General features: G+C 41.2%; 1 long non-coding RNA gene across 1 annotated transcript; it reads left to right on the forward strand.

Annotated features, from left to right (window-relative positions):
* Positions 1 to 13,897: 13,897 nt before the first annotated feature.
* Positions 13,898 to 14,456, forward strand: LOC133802153 (uncharacterized). Its single transcript, XR_009877171.1, has 3 exons — positions 13,898 to 13,958; positions 14,167 to 14,238; positions 14,356 to 14,456. It is a non-coding gene; the product is annotated as an uncharacterized LOC133802153 (long non-coding RNA).
* Positions 14,457 to 17,340: the final 2,884 nt, after the last annotated feature.

Here is a 17,340-nt window from a genome sequence, read left to right on the forward strand (position 1 = left end):
AAGAGGTGGCCCGGCTCAAAAAATGCAGCTTTATCCATGAAGCCAAGTTTCCAATATGGGTTGCCAACCCCGTGCTGGTCCCGAAGCCTAACGGGAAATGGCGGACCTACATCGACTTCTCCGACCTGAATAAATCTTGCCCTAAGGATTGCTTTCCATTGCCCAGGATTGATCAGTTGGTAGATGCCACGGCAGGGCACGAGCTCATGTCCTGTATGGACGCGTACTCAGGCTATAATCAGATCGCGATGAATTCGGTGGACCAGGAACACACTAGCTTCATGACCCCGAAAAATGTCTACTGTTACAAGGTCATGCCTTTTGGTCTGAAGAACGTCGGAGCTACCTACCAAAGGCTAGTAAATAGAATGTTTGCAGATCAGATCGGAAAAAACATGGAAGTGTACGTTGATGACATGATAGTCAAGTCAAAGACTACAGATAACCATGTTTCCGACTTGAAAGAATGTTTTAAGATATTACGGGAATATGGTATGAGGCTCAATCCACAGAAATGCACTTTTGGGGTCGCGTCGGGGAAATTCCTGGGGTTCATAGCCAATACCCGAGGAATCGAGGCAAACCCCGACAAGATCATATCACTACTCAAACTTCCTTCGCCCAGGTCGCGAAAAGATGTCCAAGGTCTGATCGAAAGGGTAGCAGCCCTCAATCGATTTATTTCCAAGTCCACCGATAAGTGTTTGCCCTTCTACAACCTGCTCCGAGGAAACAAGAAGTTTGAATGGATAGTAGAATGCGAAGGCGCATTCCTCGACCTGAAGGCACATCTTGCCGAGCCGCCCGTACTGTCCAAGCCCAAAGCAGGAGAGCCTCTTTTTCTCTACATGGCAGTCACCGAGGACGCAGCGAGTGCCGTTCTGGTACGAGAAGAGGACCAAGTTCAGAAGCCAGTCTACTACATTAGCAAAAGACTTCTCGAAGTTGAGTCCCGATACCCGTTGATGGAGAAATTGGCATTCTGTCTCATCACAGCCTCTCGAAAGCTCAGACCGTACTTCCAGTCCCACTCAATACACGTCATGACCGATCAGCCTTTAAGGCAGGTTTTGCAAAAACCTAAAGCATCGGGACGTTTGTTAAAGTGGGCCGTTGAACTCAGTCAGTTCGAGATTATGTATACTCCGCGAACTGCCATAAAAAGTCAGGCCCTGGCCGATTTTGTGGCCGAATGCACGGGATTCCAGGAGGATCCCGCAGAAGACTCACCCCAGGTCACGTCGTCCCAGGTGTCGTGGAGGATCTTTGTGGATGCTTAATCCAACGAGAACGGCTCTGGAGCTGGAATCATCTTGATATCCCCCGAGGGACATAGATTCCACTTGGCACTGAGATTCGGGTTCAAGGCCTCCAACAATGAGGCCGAATACGAAGCTTTACTGGCTGGGCTGAGGATAGCCTGGGAATTGAAGGCGGGCTCCGTCCAGTTCTTTAGTGACTTCCAGCTCGTGGTAAACCAGGTTCTGGGCGAATATCAAGCACGGGGACCCAAGATGGCCGCTTACCTGGCAAAGGTAAAGGCTGAGCTATCCGCGTTTGAGCAAGGCTCGATCGAACAAATACCTCGGGAACAAAACGCTAATGCAGATTCTCTTGCCAAGCTCGCCACCTCCGGAGAGACGGAGACCTTGGGGTTGGTACCAATAGAATTCTTGGAAAAACCAAGTATAGAAGGAGATGGGATAGAGGTCGAGATGATCGATGCTAGGCTGTCCTGGATAACCCTCATCCTTGAATATCTCGTCGAGGGCAAGCTGCCTGGAGGACGTAACGACGCACGGCGGGTCCTGCATCAAGCTTCGAGATATACGATAGTCGATGGTGTGTTGTACTGACGCGGGCACTCCCTACCTCTCCTCCGGTGTGTTCTTCCAGATGAGGCAAAGGCCATCTTGCAGGAGGTGCACAAGGGTTTTTGCGGAGACCACGCTGGGGTTGCAAAGCTTGGCCTTAAAGGTCCTTAGGCAGGGATATTATTGGCCAACTCTGTCCAAGGACTCGATCTCATACGTGAAGAAATGCGATAAGTGCCAGCGGTTCTCTGCAGTTGCCCGAGCTCCTCCGGTCGAGCTGAAGATGATCTCGTCCCCATGGTCGTTCGCTGTTTGGGGAATCGATTTGGTGGGTGCCCTCCCTACTGGAAAAGGCGGGGTCCGTTACGCCGTGGTAGCCATCGACTATTTCACGAAGTGGGCTGAGGCATAACCTTTGGCAATGATAACGTCCAAAAAGGTGCTTGACTTCGTGGTTAAAAGCATTATCTGTCGATTCGGTCTGCCCAAGAAGATTGTCTCCGATAATGGTACTCAGTTCGACAGTGACCTGTTCACCGAGTTCTGTGAAAGATACGGAATCGTCAAGAGTTTCTCCTCCGTGGCATATCCTCAGGCGAATGGCCAGGTCGAAGCTATCAACAAGACTCTAAAGGTGAGCCTCAAGAAGAGATTAGATGAGGCAAAGGGAGTCTGGCCAGAACAGCTCCCCTAGGTCCTATGGGCATACCGGACCTCCCATCGGACTCCTACGGGTCATACTCCTTTTTCCCTAACCTTTGGGAGTGAGGCAGTCCTCCCCGTGGAGGTTAAAGTGCTTTCGCATAGGGTCCAGTCTTACGACCAGGACCGCAACCACGAGCTCCTGTGCAATTCCCTTGACCTGGTTGACGAAAGGCGAGAAGATTCGCAACTCCAGCTCACCCATTATCAGCAGAAAATCACTCGCTACTTCAACACCAAAGTCAAAAGGCATGCCTTTAGCATTGGCGACTTGGTCCTATGGAGAGTTTTCCTGGCCGGGAAAGATCCCAAAGATGGAGTCTTGGGACCAAACTGGGAAGGACCATACCAGGTCATCAAAATCATCAAGGAAGGAACTTATAAGTTAGCTCGGCTTGATGGACGGGTAGTCCCGCGGACTTGGAACACTGTCCATTTAAAGAAATATTATCAATGATTCACTTGTAAGGCCTGGAAGGCCATGTTTTGTGTATGAATGAGAATCAGCTTTTTGTACGTGTTGCAAATGTAATCTAAAGTAACCACGAAATACCATTTCCCAGTTACTTGGGGGGGCATATGGTACCTGGATATAACCAGGTCATAAAACATAGAAGTTAATTTAAATCTATTGATCGTTGTTCTTCCTAAAGAGCTCGAGATATGGATAAAAGTTAACACGGACTAAGTTTTCAAATTAAGTTCCTGGATATAACCAGGTCATAAAACATAGAAGTTAATTTAAATCTATTGATCGTTGTTCTTCCTAAAGAGCTCGAGATATGGATAAAAGTTAACACGGACTAAGTTTTCAAATTAAGTTCCTGGATATAACCGGGTCATAAAATTTAGAAGTTAATTTAAATCTATTGATCGTTGTTCTTCCTAAAGAGCTCGAGATATGGATAAAAGTTAACACGAACTAAGTTTTCAAATCAAGTTCCTGGTCATAACTGGGTCATAAAACTTAGATGTTGATTTAAATCTATTTGAACGTTGTTCTTCCTAAAGAGCTCGAGATATGGATGACAGTTAACGAGAACTAAGTTTTTCAAAAAAAAAATTGTAACCAAAGTGCGCAAAGACAAGAAGATCAATTAAAAACATAAAACCAAACTATCTCGAGGTGGAAGCATCTCATGCAAAGGATACACAAAAAATCTTAAAAAAAAGGTGAAGGGCACAAGAGAGGAAAAGCCCTAATCTCCGCCAAGTGGCCCCTTGGAGGTCGCCGTCTCGCCTTGCTCAACTGCACCAGAGCCTTCCCCAGCCTCGGAGGGCGCTTCTTTGTTGAGACGAGCCTGGAACTTCACCAGCAGGCGCTCCCAAAGACTTGCTGACAAAAAGGAGTAGTCAGCATCAGGGTTGTAGGCCCAACAATGATAGAACAGGTCTTCTAAGGCCTTTTCCGAAGTTTCCTGCTCGGCCTCCAGGGCGGCCTTGGCCTCAACCTTCGCGGTATCTAGGTCTGTCCGCGAGGTGGCGAGGGAGGTCTCAAGCTCTTGGACCTTCGAGCGGGTCTTCTCTAACTCGACCTTCGAGGTCGCCAAGGCATCCTTAGCCGCCTGAAGAGAGGTTTGGTGCTCGGTCCTCATATCCTCGATCTGATTTTTGGCCCTGACGATGCTCCGGTGAAGAGCAACGACGCCCTGCGAGAAATGAAAGATAAATTGCCTTAGAGGAAAAATAGGGCAAAGTGTAATATTAAAAGCCTTGAAAGAATAGGGCAGCTTAACGTTAGGGTCATGCTCATGGAAGACTCCATTATGCCAACCGGGCTCATTGTCTCAATGGCCCGGAGCTCCTTCTCGGTGAACTTGTATATGTGGCTGACGGCATAGTTCGCCGACTCATACACCGTTCCCCGGAAGGCCTCTGGGATATTCTCCAGGTCCTGGGGATTGACTGGGATGCGTACCTCGGGGGGGACAATCACCGAAGCCCCGACCTCCGTTTCTGAGTCCCGGATGGTGATAGGAGCTCGCGGAGGAGGTGGGGGCATGTTGCTCCCACCAGTAGCAGGAGGATTAGTTCCCACGACCTGAGCGGTGGGGAGCTGCTCCTTCTCCTTTGCAGGAGATTTAGTGGGAGTTCCAGCAGGTTTCTTCAAGGTCCGGAGCTTCTTCATCTTTGGCCCAGAGGCCCCGGCGAACGCACCTCGGGCTGAGACATCTCTTCTGCCAAAGCAAAAACATGGTTAGTACGAGATTTTGCAATCATATAGAAACCAAAAACAAAGGGGGAAAAATAATAATTAAAGTACGCGCATGCTAGAGTAAGCCTTACCCCCTGAGCTAGAAGAAGAACCTATGGTTACGACCATCGGTTCCAGAGTTTCTGCGGGAGAGTCTAAGTCAATTATTTCCCGAGCTGGGGCAAGTTTTGGATCCGACTCTAGTTCCGGGCTGGATTCTTCTACATATTGCCTAAGTCCCGGAGCCACGGCACCGCTCTTGAGGGATGGCCAGGACCTAAGGTTGGTCCCATACTCCTCGAATAGGATCGACCTAAAGGATGAGGTGTTATCTATGACTACGGTACCCTTAGGTCGGCTATCTTGGTAGTCCAGCACGAGCTAATCGACGCAGTGGAGCAGGGTTGTGTCCAGGTCCGGATCACTTCGGTGACGATGGACGAGCTGTCTAGGGTTGAATCTAGCTAGCCAGGGGTCGGCAATGGCCCTATCTAAGTTCCTACACATATAAAGGTTACCTTGGCCCGAGGGACCCGCGGCTGCTCCGGACTGGAACCTCTCTTCATCTGTTATCTGGACAACCTTCAGCGCCCGCTTCCTGTTCCTCACAAGTGGAGTCTCGTCCTCCTCGTCCTCTTCCATCGCAACCTCCTCCACGATGATGGGCATAGAGGTGCGAGCTGGGGGAGGCCCCCGAGGCCTCCTTAGATTCTGAGTCTGATTTGGTAAAATCAGCTTACAAGCCACCATCGTCTCGTCCGTCACGAGCGCCCGGTAGTCCTTCTCACTGGGGGGCAAGCCTGCCAGTGTCTCGTATTGACCCGCGAGGGTCGCAAATTTCTCTATCCTCGCGAAGATAGCTGCAGGATTAATCCAAGTCAGAAAGGGACACAAGAATTGTACGGAACTTAACTTACGAGCAAAAGATAAAAAGCACTTACGAGGATGATTGAAGTAATGGAGCTCACAGTTCCTGAACCCCGTCGACATAAATAATTGGTATTTAAAGTCATTGGGGTGGCTGGGCAGCTCGATGACCGCAGCCGTATTGGGGAATCGGGTTAGATAGTAAAACCCATCGCCTCGCCCCCGCTGATCTGGGCTGGCCTTGAGGTAGAAGAAATACAAAATATCCGCAGGAGTGGGGACCTCCCACTCGTGCTTCAAAAATAAGTATCTCAACCCCACCAACAACCGATAAGAGTTGGGGGGGAGCTGGAAGGGGGCCAACTTCACATAATTTAGGAAGTCAGCGAAGTACTGGTCCAGTGGCAAGAAGGCCCCCGCCTTAAAATGATCGTCGCTCCAGGTCGCGAACGATTCGTCGAGCGGCGCGCAGCTCTGCTCGCCATCTGCGGGAGGTCGTGCCACCACAGATGCCTTCCCAAACGCGATGTTGTGGGAGAGGAAGATTTTATTGATTTTCACCTAGTCGGTGATCTTTGAGATGATCCTCTCTGCCCCAAAGAACGCGTCAGAAGCCACCTCGGGCTCCTGCTCCACTACCGGCCCAAAGCTGGGGATCGGAGAGTCCGGCATCACCGATTTTCCTTTGTCCTACTGAGATGCCGAGCTGCCAACTGTCTTCTTCGGAGCATTCCTCTTCGGTGCCATCAGGTCGCCAAATGAACAAAAGAAAATGTTTCAGAAAAGGCGACCTAAGCATATGGAAGAACAAATCATTCTTTACACGAGTTGAGGTAAGCCCAGCCCGTGGAGAGTGAGACCACGCGGTTCAATGAACACGCGCCTGTGCCCCCAACAGATCCCTGATTACTCGGAATTCGTGTGTCAGGAGGGTCAGATTAAAATTTTTCCTTGGAGGGAAAGTTCCAGTAGGCATGAAAGGCAAAACCGCCTGTGAAGCGTATCCCCTAAGCTACCCGGTTTTGCCCCCAAAATATGTCAAAATTCCTACCCTGAAATTGTCCCCAGAAAAGGCATCGTGCAAACCATACTCTTAAGTAATTTCCTACGGCAAAAATACCCTAACCTAAAAGGCTTTCACCCTCCATTCCAACAAAAACCAGTAAACCCATGCATGTGACTATAGTAAATATTTACCTAAGCTACAGTAAAAAATATTTTCAAAACACGCATGGTCAGGGAACTTACAGGATATTTGATTGGAAGGTGGATGAAGGTTTTGCCTAGGTGGGGGCTTCCCCGGAATACTTGTCCAAAGCTTTGGAGGAGTCCTCACGCCTGAGCTTCTTGGATGCTGAAAATGACGGTCACAAAGAAGAGGGTTTTTTCTTCTGAGATCAAGAGAGAAGAAGGAGAGAGTTTCTGAGAAATTTCAAGTAAAACGGTGGCCCATGCATAGGGTGGCCTCCCCTTTTATATATACGCAAAGGGTCACGTTAGAAGGGCCGTTGGATGGCCCTGATGTGGGATCCAAGGCCCTCCACTCGAAATATGAAACGACGGCTGGGCATAGGCTAGGCCATTAAATGCGGTTCTCGGAAGACGTACCGTCGCCAACCACGATGTTCCACGTGTCAAATGCCTACGTAAAGAGTGGAAGGTGAAGAGTTTGTGGGGAAGCCTAAAAATCCCCTACTATGGCCTTATCCGACGTCGTGTGCCATGAGCAGGGGCTTGGGGGACAGATGTACGCCCTGATTTTCCCACGGGCTAATTAGCAAGCAGAGCTGCGGCCTAACCATGGTTATCTCGTGGACATCCCCCGCAACCGGAGCTGCGTCGTAAGGTCACACCTCCTTAGCTCGAGGATGGTTGGGGGTTCGCCTCTGGTTACTTAAAGACAGAGTCCGGGCTCAGATGACCGAAGGTCAGGTCAAGCATCCAGCCCGCAGTACGAGCTGGGGTTGAAGGCTGTGACCCTTTATAAAGTCAGCCACGCAAGGTAAACGTGCATATATCAGACATCACGTGTCTGATATATCCCTGACTTCTTGGACACGCAGCAGGAACGTGCGTATTCAGACATCCTCAACTAGGTTGGGCCGTGCGGCCCATTATCCCCATACCTATTGATTTGACCACACTTATGTGTCAGGTTTAGGAATTAATCATGAGTGTCACAGAGTTGACATGATAGGAAAGACGGTCACGGGATGGCCTTCTTACCAACTCCCAGGTGCCTTCTCCTATAAATATGGAGACCTTGGGAGTTAATAAGGGTTGGATTCTCTCTTGTAAGAAATACCCTATAATTGTATCCCTTGAATATATCAATAATATCGACTAGTGGAGTAGAAGGATTTTAACCTTCGAACCACTTAAAAAACGTGTCTCGAGTAGCCATTTCATTTTCCTAAGATCATATATCAGTTTCGGTTCAACTTTAGTACTAATCCCTTTCTCTTCTTTTCTTAATTTCCTGTCGGCGAAGAACCGCGTCAACAAAGACAATTACTTCGGCCATCAAATAATTTTCTACTCCGTATGTCAAAGATTTTTTCCTCGATGGAAATGCTAGGGCATTTGGTACGGGACACGGCTCGGAGTTCTTAACCAAAGTAGGGTGAACTATGAAAAAAAAAATTGTAGTCGACTGCCACCTTCTTCGAGGTGATGAATCTTCTGCCATGCAAGGTCTAGCTGAGTCTGCTATGATTTTTATAATTACTTCATTTTTTCTTTATAATTTTCGTGTATGTTCATAACGCTTACACATATATTTATAACCTCTTCGATTGTCTCTATTAGGGCATGCTGAGCTACCTCCATCATTCCCAACAACTTAATGCACACTTGGCATTTACCAAGAAAACTTGATCGAGATGACCAATGCTTGAGATAAAGCTAAGATGGAAGTGAAAAGCTTACGGGAGGCTACTGAAGAGTCTTCGAAATTGATCACTAAACTTAAATGAGAAAAGGAACAAGCCTTTGAAATGGCCGAACAAGAGAGGAAACACTTTGATGAGGACAAAAAGCATATCCAGGACTCTCTCGAGCAGGAGAAAAATCTCCTTGAAGTCAAATACTTAGAGTTATTCTTCTATAGGTTATGTACTATTAATGAAGATGCTAATTTTGGTTTTCTGAGCCTAGCTCGTGATGCATTTATCGAAAAAATTAAAGCTCATTTGGCTGCAAACGAGGCTGCTCATACTACTACCCTAGACGCGAGCCCAGATGTAGAGCTCGAAGAGGAAGTGACCTCAGGTGGTGACAATGCCTGAACACTATCTCTTATAATTGCCCTTTTTAATTCTGTAAGTATGGTCCCTAGGTCGAGACAATCCTATGCTCGTACTTTCCGACCATTCCTTTTTTTAAAGGGTTTAAGGCCCTCTAAGAAAAGACAATTATATGATCAATTTCACAACCATTTACTTTTCCATTTTATATATCACTACTTTTACAATAGTTTGCACAAATTTATTAGGAGTTTAAAAATTTTCGAGATCTTATCACTTATGGAAGTTGTTATACTTGTTTAATTCATACAAGCATTTTTTAGCTTTTTTATACATTCCTACACTTGTTATTTATGTAGTTTGTATGTATAATTGTGCTTGAATTGCATGCTTGCTAGAATAACCATGCCTTTCTTAAAAAATGACTACTATAAATCTTTGAACAAAACTTGTAGTGTTGAAATTAGCTCGATCTAGATACATAAACATTTTACGTTAGTAAACTTTTTATAAGTCTTACATTTGGATAACACATATTGCTTTTCCTGAGCTGGTACTCTTAAAGTTTTTAAACTCGATATGTATTGGTATTATAATTTTTTTCAAGCTCACGGTATGGTTATATCCGATGCCATAGGTGACCCTCTTCAATGCCTAAAAGCGTGATCTTAGGTTATTTTTTAATAAGGTGCGAGAAAATAATTATAGAATATGTAAGAAAACGATGCAAGTGACGTTTTTATTCATAATCATCATAAATTACTTCACAATTAATAAACATCAATCCTAAAAAACTTATAGTAAAGTCGTAGATGTTCACAATTTCACGCTCGTGGGACTAATTCTCCACTTAGTCAAACTAGCTTATATACGTCTGGTCGAATTATTCAGTCAATGAGATATGTTCCCAATTTCTCCCAAGCACTGCTGCTGATGGATCTCTCTCAAACTCGTTTGATGAAATATCTTGTAGGTCGTTGTTGATACGAGGCATTCCTTATCTGCGAGTCTTCTCATTTTTCTTCTATTAAGTCTAAGGCTTCTTCAAGCTATTTTTTATTTTTGTTTTGGTATAGCCCTCGTGTCTTAAGGTTGAGATTTCCACCTCAATTGGCAACATTGCCTCACTTCCATACACAATCAAGAATTGTTCGTATCTTGCTGAGTTTCGAGGTGTTGTCTTGTAAGCCCACAAAACCTATGGTAGCTCCTTAGGAAACCTCCCTTTTTCTTCTTCAAACCATTTTTTTATGGAACTTTTCAAGTTTTTCTTCACGTCTTTGACCTGCTCATTCGCATGTGGGTGTGTCGCCGAGGAAAAACTCTTTATTATAATATTCTTCTCACAGAACTGTGTGAACAGCTAGCTATCGAATTGTGTTTCATTATTTGAAATTATCTTTCTTGGATGCCTTATCAACATATAATGTATTCACTACAACAATATTGAGTATATATTACATTAAAGAATAGCATATATTTAGAAGTGCTATTATTAAGTGGGGGATTAAAAAACACGGAACTGAATAGTGGAGATTAAAAACACACGGTCTGTTTTTGGCGCCATATGACTAAAAACTCAGGCGGCAAAATGAATTTCTGCCAAATTCCCTTTCTCTCAGCCTTTCTCTAAGTTACCCTTTCTCTCAGCCTCCATCCTTCACTCACGAAGCCTTCTCCGCCCTCACGAAGACTCACCGCCCTCAACTCATCTCTGCCTCACCGCCCTCACGAAGTCTCTCCGCCCTCAACTCATCTCTGCCTCACCGCCCTCACGAAGTCTCTCCGCCCTCACCGCCCTCACGAAGTCTCTCCGCCCTCAACTCAGCTCTGCCTCATGAAGACTCGCTCCAGAGTCGAGCTCTTTCTCTGCCTCACGAAGTCACGCTCCAGAGTGGAGCTTCTCTGCCTCACGAGTTCTCTGCCTCACGCCCACGTAACTTTAGAGCAAGAGAAGGTACTGATTTCCCATGGATCCTTAGTATCGATAATGATTTGTTCTTCTTCTTGTGTGAAGGAGCCTTTCTTAATCTTAATAAACCCTTCTCTGGTTCTCATCACTGGTGATCTCACAGGTTTCTCTCTCAACGACGCCGGTGGAGCACACGACGTCGGTGGAGCACTCTCTCTCTCATGACTCACGCGAGCTTCTGGAGCACATAATGGCGGTATCTCCCCTGTTTGAGTCAATGGAGCAAGCTGGTACATCACGCTGGTATCTCACTTTCCCTCACGTAAGTCACAACGGTTTTCCTATACTGGAAGCAAGAACATCTCTGTGAGGTGAATTTTTTTTTATATACAGATTACATATAATCAATATATAAATATATATTTATGTGTATATGTATTTATAAAGTATTTGATTGTTTTTTGTTGTCCCTCCCTGCATTTAATCTCTTCTACTCTCATTCACTCTTCGTTTTCTTTATGTCTTTCTCATTCTGTCTTGCAAGTGATAGGCTTGGCGTCGACACTAGTGTTTTGAGCTTGCAAAAGTTGGGTATTTTTAAATTTTTTCAGTTTTAAGGTTCATTTTAATTTGATTAGTATACCGAAATAGCTACTGGTTTGTGATGAGGGTTTCTTTGTATTTGTTTCATTTGTGAAGGAGGTCTTCATCCGGGTCACTCTTTCTTTGGGCATATATAATACTATTATTATTTGTTAGTTGGGTTCTATGTCAAACTTGGTCCTGCTTGAGTTTATACTTTTGCTTTTAACAATAATCTTAGGCATAATAGCCAATATTTGCATTTCATTAAGGGTATGTAACACTGTTTTTGCTCCATGTGCGAGGTGTACGATTGATGAAGTGGAAATAATTTATCCCATAATAAAAAGTGTTGAAAATTGTTGATGTCTTGGTACGCATTTATAGGAGAATGTTTATTGGCTTAGAAAAGAAAATCTACCAGAAAAAAAAGGCATGCCTCTTATCTTTAAATTAGTTATTTTCTTGAGACATAGTTTTAGAGTTTCAAATATTGTTGAAGAGTTTTCCCTAAAAGCCTTTCATTATTTAATAACAAAGTACTTGTTTAGTTTTAGAGTTTCAAGTTAAAGGCTATGGGTTTTACAAAGGAGATTCACTTGGAGAAAGATCGCTGGCAAGGGTACATAAAAGATTATGATGGAGGAATCCTTATGGAATGCAAAATTGATCCCAAGCTTCCATATATTGACTTGTCAACTATGATTCGCCGCCAGAGACAGGCAATTGATGAAAAGATAAGAGAGCTCTCGAACTGTCACATTGTTTATCCGGGGATTGACTTTCAAAACAAAGAAGCTGGTATTCCTAAGAAAGCTGTCAAAGTTGAGGACATTCCTGGTTTGCGTAAGTTTTTCATCATCCTTCATATTTTTGTTGATTCACCAACTCTGCCCATTTTGTTTTTTCATGTTAGGAAACAAAAGTTGTTAACAGGGTTTGGTCAGGGGTTGAATTTCTTTATGTGAAGTGTATTTTACTGATTACAATGTTTTCTTGCATCATTGGAACCTTTTGTATGTTATTTGCCAATAACACTGTTTCTGACTGAGAAGATTTATCGTCCTATTTTTTTTCTCTATTGTGAAATGCTGGTCTCCACCCCACCATTTCTCTTCTCCATGTGTTTTGAAATGGCAATATATTAAGGCATTTAGTTGAGACAATTACCTATCATTGGCATTAATCTTAAAATATGTGTTGACTTCTGTTGGCAGGTTTTCCATTTCCTCTATACTTACTCTCTTGTCATTGATGTCTGCCCATTCACCCTTAATGAGTTTGCTCAAGCATTTCATGACAAGGTTTTATTTCATCTTTAATCTGACTTTACTTTCCTTCTCTGTAACATTTTTTTTTCTCTTTTTGATCTTACCTCTTTTGATTTAAGTTCTTTCAGTGCTATAATATGTTCTCTAACATGCCTTTCAGGATTCCTTGTTGCTTGGGAAAATTCATGTGGCCCTTTTGAAACATCTTCTATCTGATATTGAAGTGGAGCTCAACAACGAATCTTTGCCTCATCAGAGTAAATCTTGCAATTATCTTGCATTGCTTCACATGGTAAGTTAAAAAATACACACTCACACTCACATTAGAGGGTTGTAAACTTTAGAATTGAACTTTTTGCAGTGAGATTGGAAGTTTAGTGCTATTTGATTTGAGTGCTTGTTGACATTGCCAGCATTGGAATCTAAAAGTATTTACTTTGAAATCCATATGTGTATATATATATATATATATGTGCTCCAATTCTGTCCAACGGCAGCAGAACTTTACACTCTAAAAGATGTGGTGCATTGCCAAGACTACACAAAACTTTTCGTATGTATTGGATCAATAAAATGTTTCTTCTTCTCTTGTTTTTGACAAATATAAAATGTTTCTTTTTGGTAGTTTATAGTTTGAGCAAAGTAGTTTTTGCATATATTTGCTTTGATTTTTTTTTTAATGTTATCTGTACTTTCAAGTTATCATATAGTTAAATATAAGATTTGTAACTTTATGCTATTTTTTTTCATTGAGGAAAAAGAATTTGAATTTGGGATTTTTTAAAAAAGTATTATTCTTTTGTGATCACTGGTCTTCTAATTAAGGAATTGGTGTGATCCTTAGCCACTTCTAAGTTATTAGTTTGAAAGAAAAATTGTTAGCATTGGTTTATGTTCTATTCACTTATCCCATTCCTTAAGCTATAGTGTGTATAATACTAGTTATGGAGTTGGGGTTTTTTGTTTTTTCTTTCAAGTGAATCTCTACTGATCATGAGAGTGACTAAATTCTTGGGGTAAGCACTGGTACAATATACAAATATATGATATTGTAAAAATATAATTTTTCTTACCTTTATTATACTACTTGAAGAACATGGAACAACTTAAATTCTACCTGTCACATTTGTTTAGGTGAGTATCAATGTGTTTCACATATTAAAAGTTAGAACATTATATACTCCTTACTTTTACTGGTTATAAATGCCAAACTTATCTAATGTATTGTTCGTGTTTCATCTTTTAACATTCTGTTTGATATATTGGACCAACAACTTCCTTCCACATTTTCAGGGATCTGGTATATTGTGGAACAAGTATGATTTTCCTGTATTTTTGCTCTCGGAGAGTATTACGAAGACCATCCAAGAGGTTGTAAGTGTCATTTCATTTGGTTTTCATTTTGTACCGTCCACTGAAGAAGTGAAACCACTTTTATAAGAAAAAGTCTAATTATTTCAATTTTCATATTAATGGACTGTATTTAATTGTTGTTGATGTTTGCCCCCCCAACCACAAGACAATTTTTCGGCAGCTTTAGTTTATTGTTAATAAACTTTTTGATGTCACTCATATGCAGGTTTCTGAAGAAATTTTGAAGAGACAGAGATCTTATACCACTGTTGTGGCTGAGTTTGATCTTGTGATGCAGGTAGCTTGTTTGTTTTTAACTTTCTAGTGCATTTTATTGACTTTGTCTCGCGGACATTTTTTGGTTGTTGGCTTAATGATGTTTTCAAGTAATCTGTGATACATTTGTTTTGATTAGACAGTGAAAGCTGGAACTCGTGATTCATAATCTTGTTTGAAAGAGGAGACCTGCCTTCCATTAGGGGGATACAGGTAACTCATTTTGCATTTGTTGGTATCCATAATGAAGTCTAACAGCTCTAAATGTGGTTCACGATTTGTATTTGTGTCTCATCTCTCTTTTGAGTTCAAAATCTGACTTGTATTTTAGAATGTAGTCCTTATTCTCATTGGCTTGGTTTTCATTTTCTTTCTTATTAGATTTTATCTTATTATATGTAAATATATATGTGTGTGTGTGTGTGTATTTATTGTTTTGAGTGGGGAAGATTTCATGGGATTCTTTTTCTCAGTTTTATTTGTACAGGGGAGGTCAAAAGAATATGTATGTTGGTCTATAGTTGAGCTTTGTAGGATTCAAATCTTTGATGCTGAAACTTACTTCCATCAACTTTCAGTGTTTGAAACACATATTTAGAAGATCAACACATTTCTTCTTATCTTTATTCTTTTGACCTTCCTAAATTACTTTGAATTTAACTATTGCTCATAATTATGAAGGGCAGTGTTTGTTCATCACTTCCTCCGCTTAATATCTCCTCCTCAGATCAGGATAAGCCTGTTATATTGACTGTGGCGTCAATGGATTCGGCTTCATTTTTCCGTGACAAAAGCCTTGGTGCAGACTCCCCAATATCAGTAAGTTTTAAGTCTTATCATGTTGCTTTCCATGTTGAAATGTGATATTACATCTCTGAAGTTTAGGAAACCCTTAATTAACATTTATGTGGAATGATTTTAGGGCATGATTGCACTCTTGGCAGCGGTCGATGCACTATCACATTTGGAGGCTTTCCATGACCTTAATAAATAGGTGAGTGAGATGTATATAAGAGTTCCTTTAAAAAAAAGTGCTTATAAGAGTTCCTTGATATAGTGCCTTCTTAATGTTTTTTTTTCCATATATGGGAAGACATTGTTCTAGTGGCTTTGTCGTCTCTTAACTTGGCAAAAAAGTATTTTCTTTTTCAGTGATCACATTTTCATCAATCCGATTTATGAAGACTGTACTATATTCAAGTGATTGTGTGTTATCTTATTCATTGTCTTTATATTGCTTGTCTTGATTTTAATAGTATATGGATTTTCAATACGTCTTTAGACATGTAAGTGGGGCCTCTCCTTATTACACTTGTCCCTCTTAGGCAATGTAAAAGATCTATAATAAAAGGCTAACATCCTCGCATCTATACTGCATGCTGAGGTTGTCTTTGATGTTATCTGCCCAATCCATTATTTAGTTATTCTTGTTGGTTTAAAGAGAGAAAACTGTTCACTTCATTAAAATAATGTACTAGAAAAAATATAAATAATAAGGCAACAAAGGATGTGCCTGCGCTTCTGTTTTGTCATTTGTTTTATTAAAATGTAGGAATCTTCTTTTTGATCTCTGTTCTGCAATTTTTTTTCCCTTGTATTGAAGCATTTATCTATCTCATTTCAACATTTCATATTTAAGGTGTAAAATTTGAGCCTCTCTCTGTCATTTTAGATTTTCTCTAGAAATCCAAGTCTCATCTTTTTTTTTTCTGCAATTTTGGGTAAAATCTCAATCTGAATCTCATATTATAATTGTAGCTCTCTCTATAAAATTGCCTACTATATTCATATCTATGTTAATGAAGCAACTAGTAAATTGTTGAAACAATAAATTGCTGCTAGCGTAAATTGTTGAAACATTCTCTATGCCTCAATCTCTTTTTGCTATGTAATCTCCTTTGCTTATGAGTAATTTTATTGATTTGATTTATCAATTTTGAAAAACTAATTATTATAATAGTATAACTTGTAGCTTTTCTGCTGTCATGATAAATTTGCCAAAGGATCATTAAGTGTTGATTGCTTAGGATACTTTTTGTACTCACCTTTGATGACACTTGATCATTACAATATTCCCTAGAAAGATTCAAAAAATCATTAAAATGTGGTACCTGTTAGGCCAATTTTTACAGCTACTAACTGTTTTGGTTAGTTAGTTGTTCATTGTAACTAATTATTGTTATTTTTTAGATTAGTTACTTTATTAGTTTTGGTCTTTTTTGTATATATACTCTTTTGTATCATTACTTCATTAATGAGAATTGATTCTATTCATTCAGTCACTAAGTTTCCTTACAGTACCTACCACCAATGAGGAAAAAAAACATTAAAAATGTGGTAATTAAAAATATAAGGTGCCATATAATTATATTTTAAGAGAGATTTTTAAGATTCAATTTTCAATGAGAATTGAATCATGCTTTTGTTTACTTTTCCCTGCTGTCTCACTAGGTTATTACTATAAAATGTGAAAATATCCTAAACATTTCGTCTTATGCACGCAGGTGGAACATTCCAGAGACTATTCATGATCTCCTATCTTGATGATGAGATACTTGTACGTATACTTTTACCAAAAACTCTTTCCACCAAAGCATAACTTCAGTTGCATTTACTAAATTGTTACTTTGGTAATTTTAAACACAATATCTTATGGTGCTCAAGTCCCTGCAATCCTAATAGTGCCCACCCTAAAGTGAGAAGCATTTTCACTAACCTCTATTAAATACTTGACCTGCCTTTGCTCATTGCCTTTTTTTGTAATGTTATAACTCTTTTTTTTCTTTCTTTCTTTCTCCTTTTTTTTTGGCTAAGCTTACTTTTCTGCTGTATTAATACCAAAAAATTAAAATTTGAGTTAGCACCTATAATCAATTGCTATCTTCACTGTAAGGATCTGATTTCTTCTTCTTTCATGTAGTTAGAAAATATTTCTAGCTTTTTTTTTAACTTTCTTTTTTTTTTTATGAGTCTTTGATCTGAGTGGTGTGTACATATTAAAGATCATAATAAGGATGCTGAAATGTAAAACATTTTCAACCATATCATCAAACTAAAGGCTTATGCCTGCATTAGATTTTGAAATATCTGAAAGGGTATGTACCAACTATGTCCTGAACCTTTA

This window comes from Humulus lupulus, chromosome 9 (genome assembly GCF_963169125.1).
Source record: "Humulus lupulus chromosome 9, drHumLupu1.1, whole genome shotgun sequence".
Classification (NCBI taxonomy): Eukaryota; Viridiplantae; Streptophyta; class Magnoliopsida; order Rosales; family Cannabaceae; genus Humulus; species Humulus lupulus.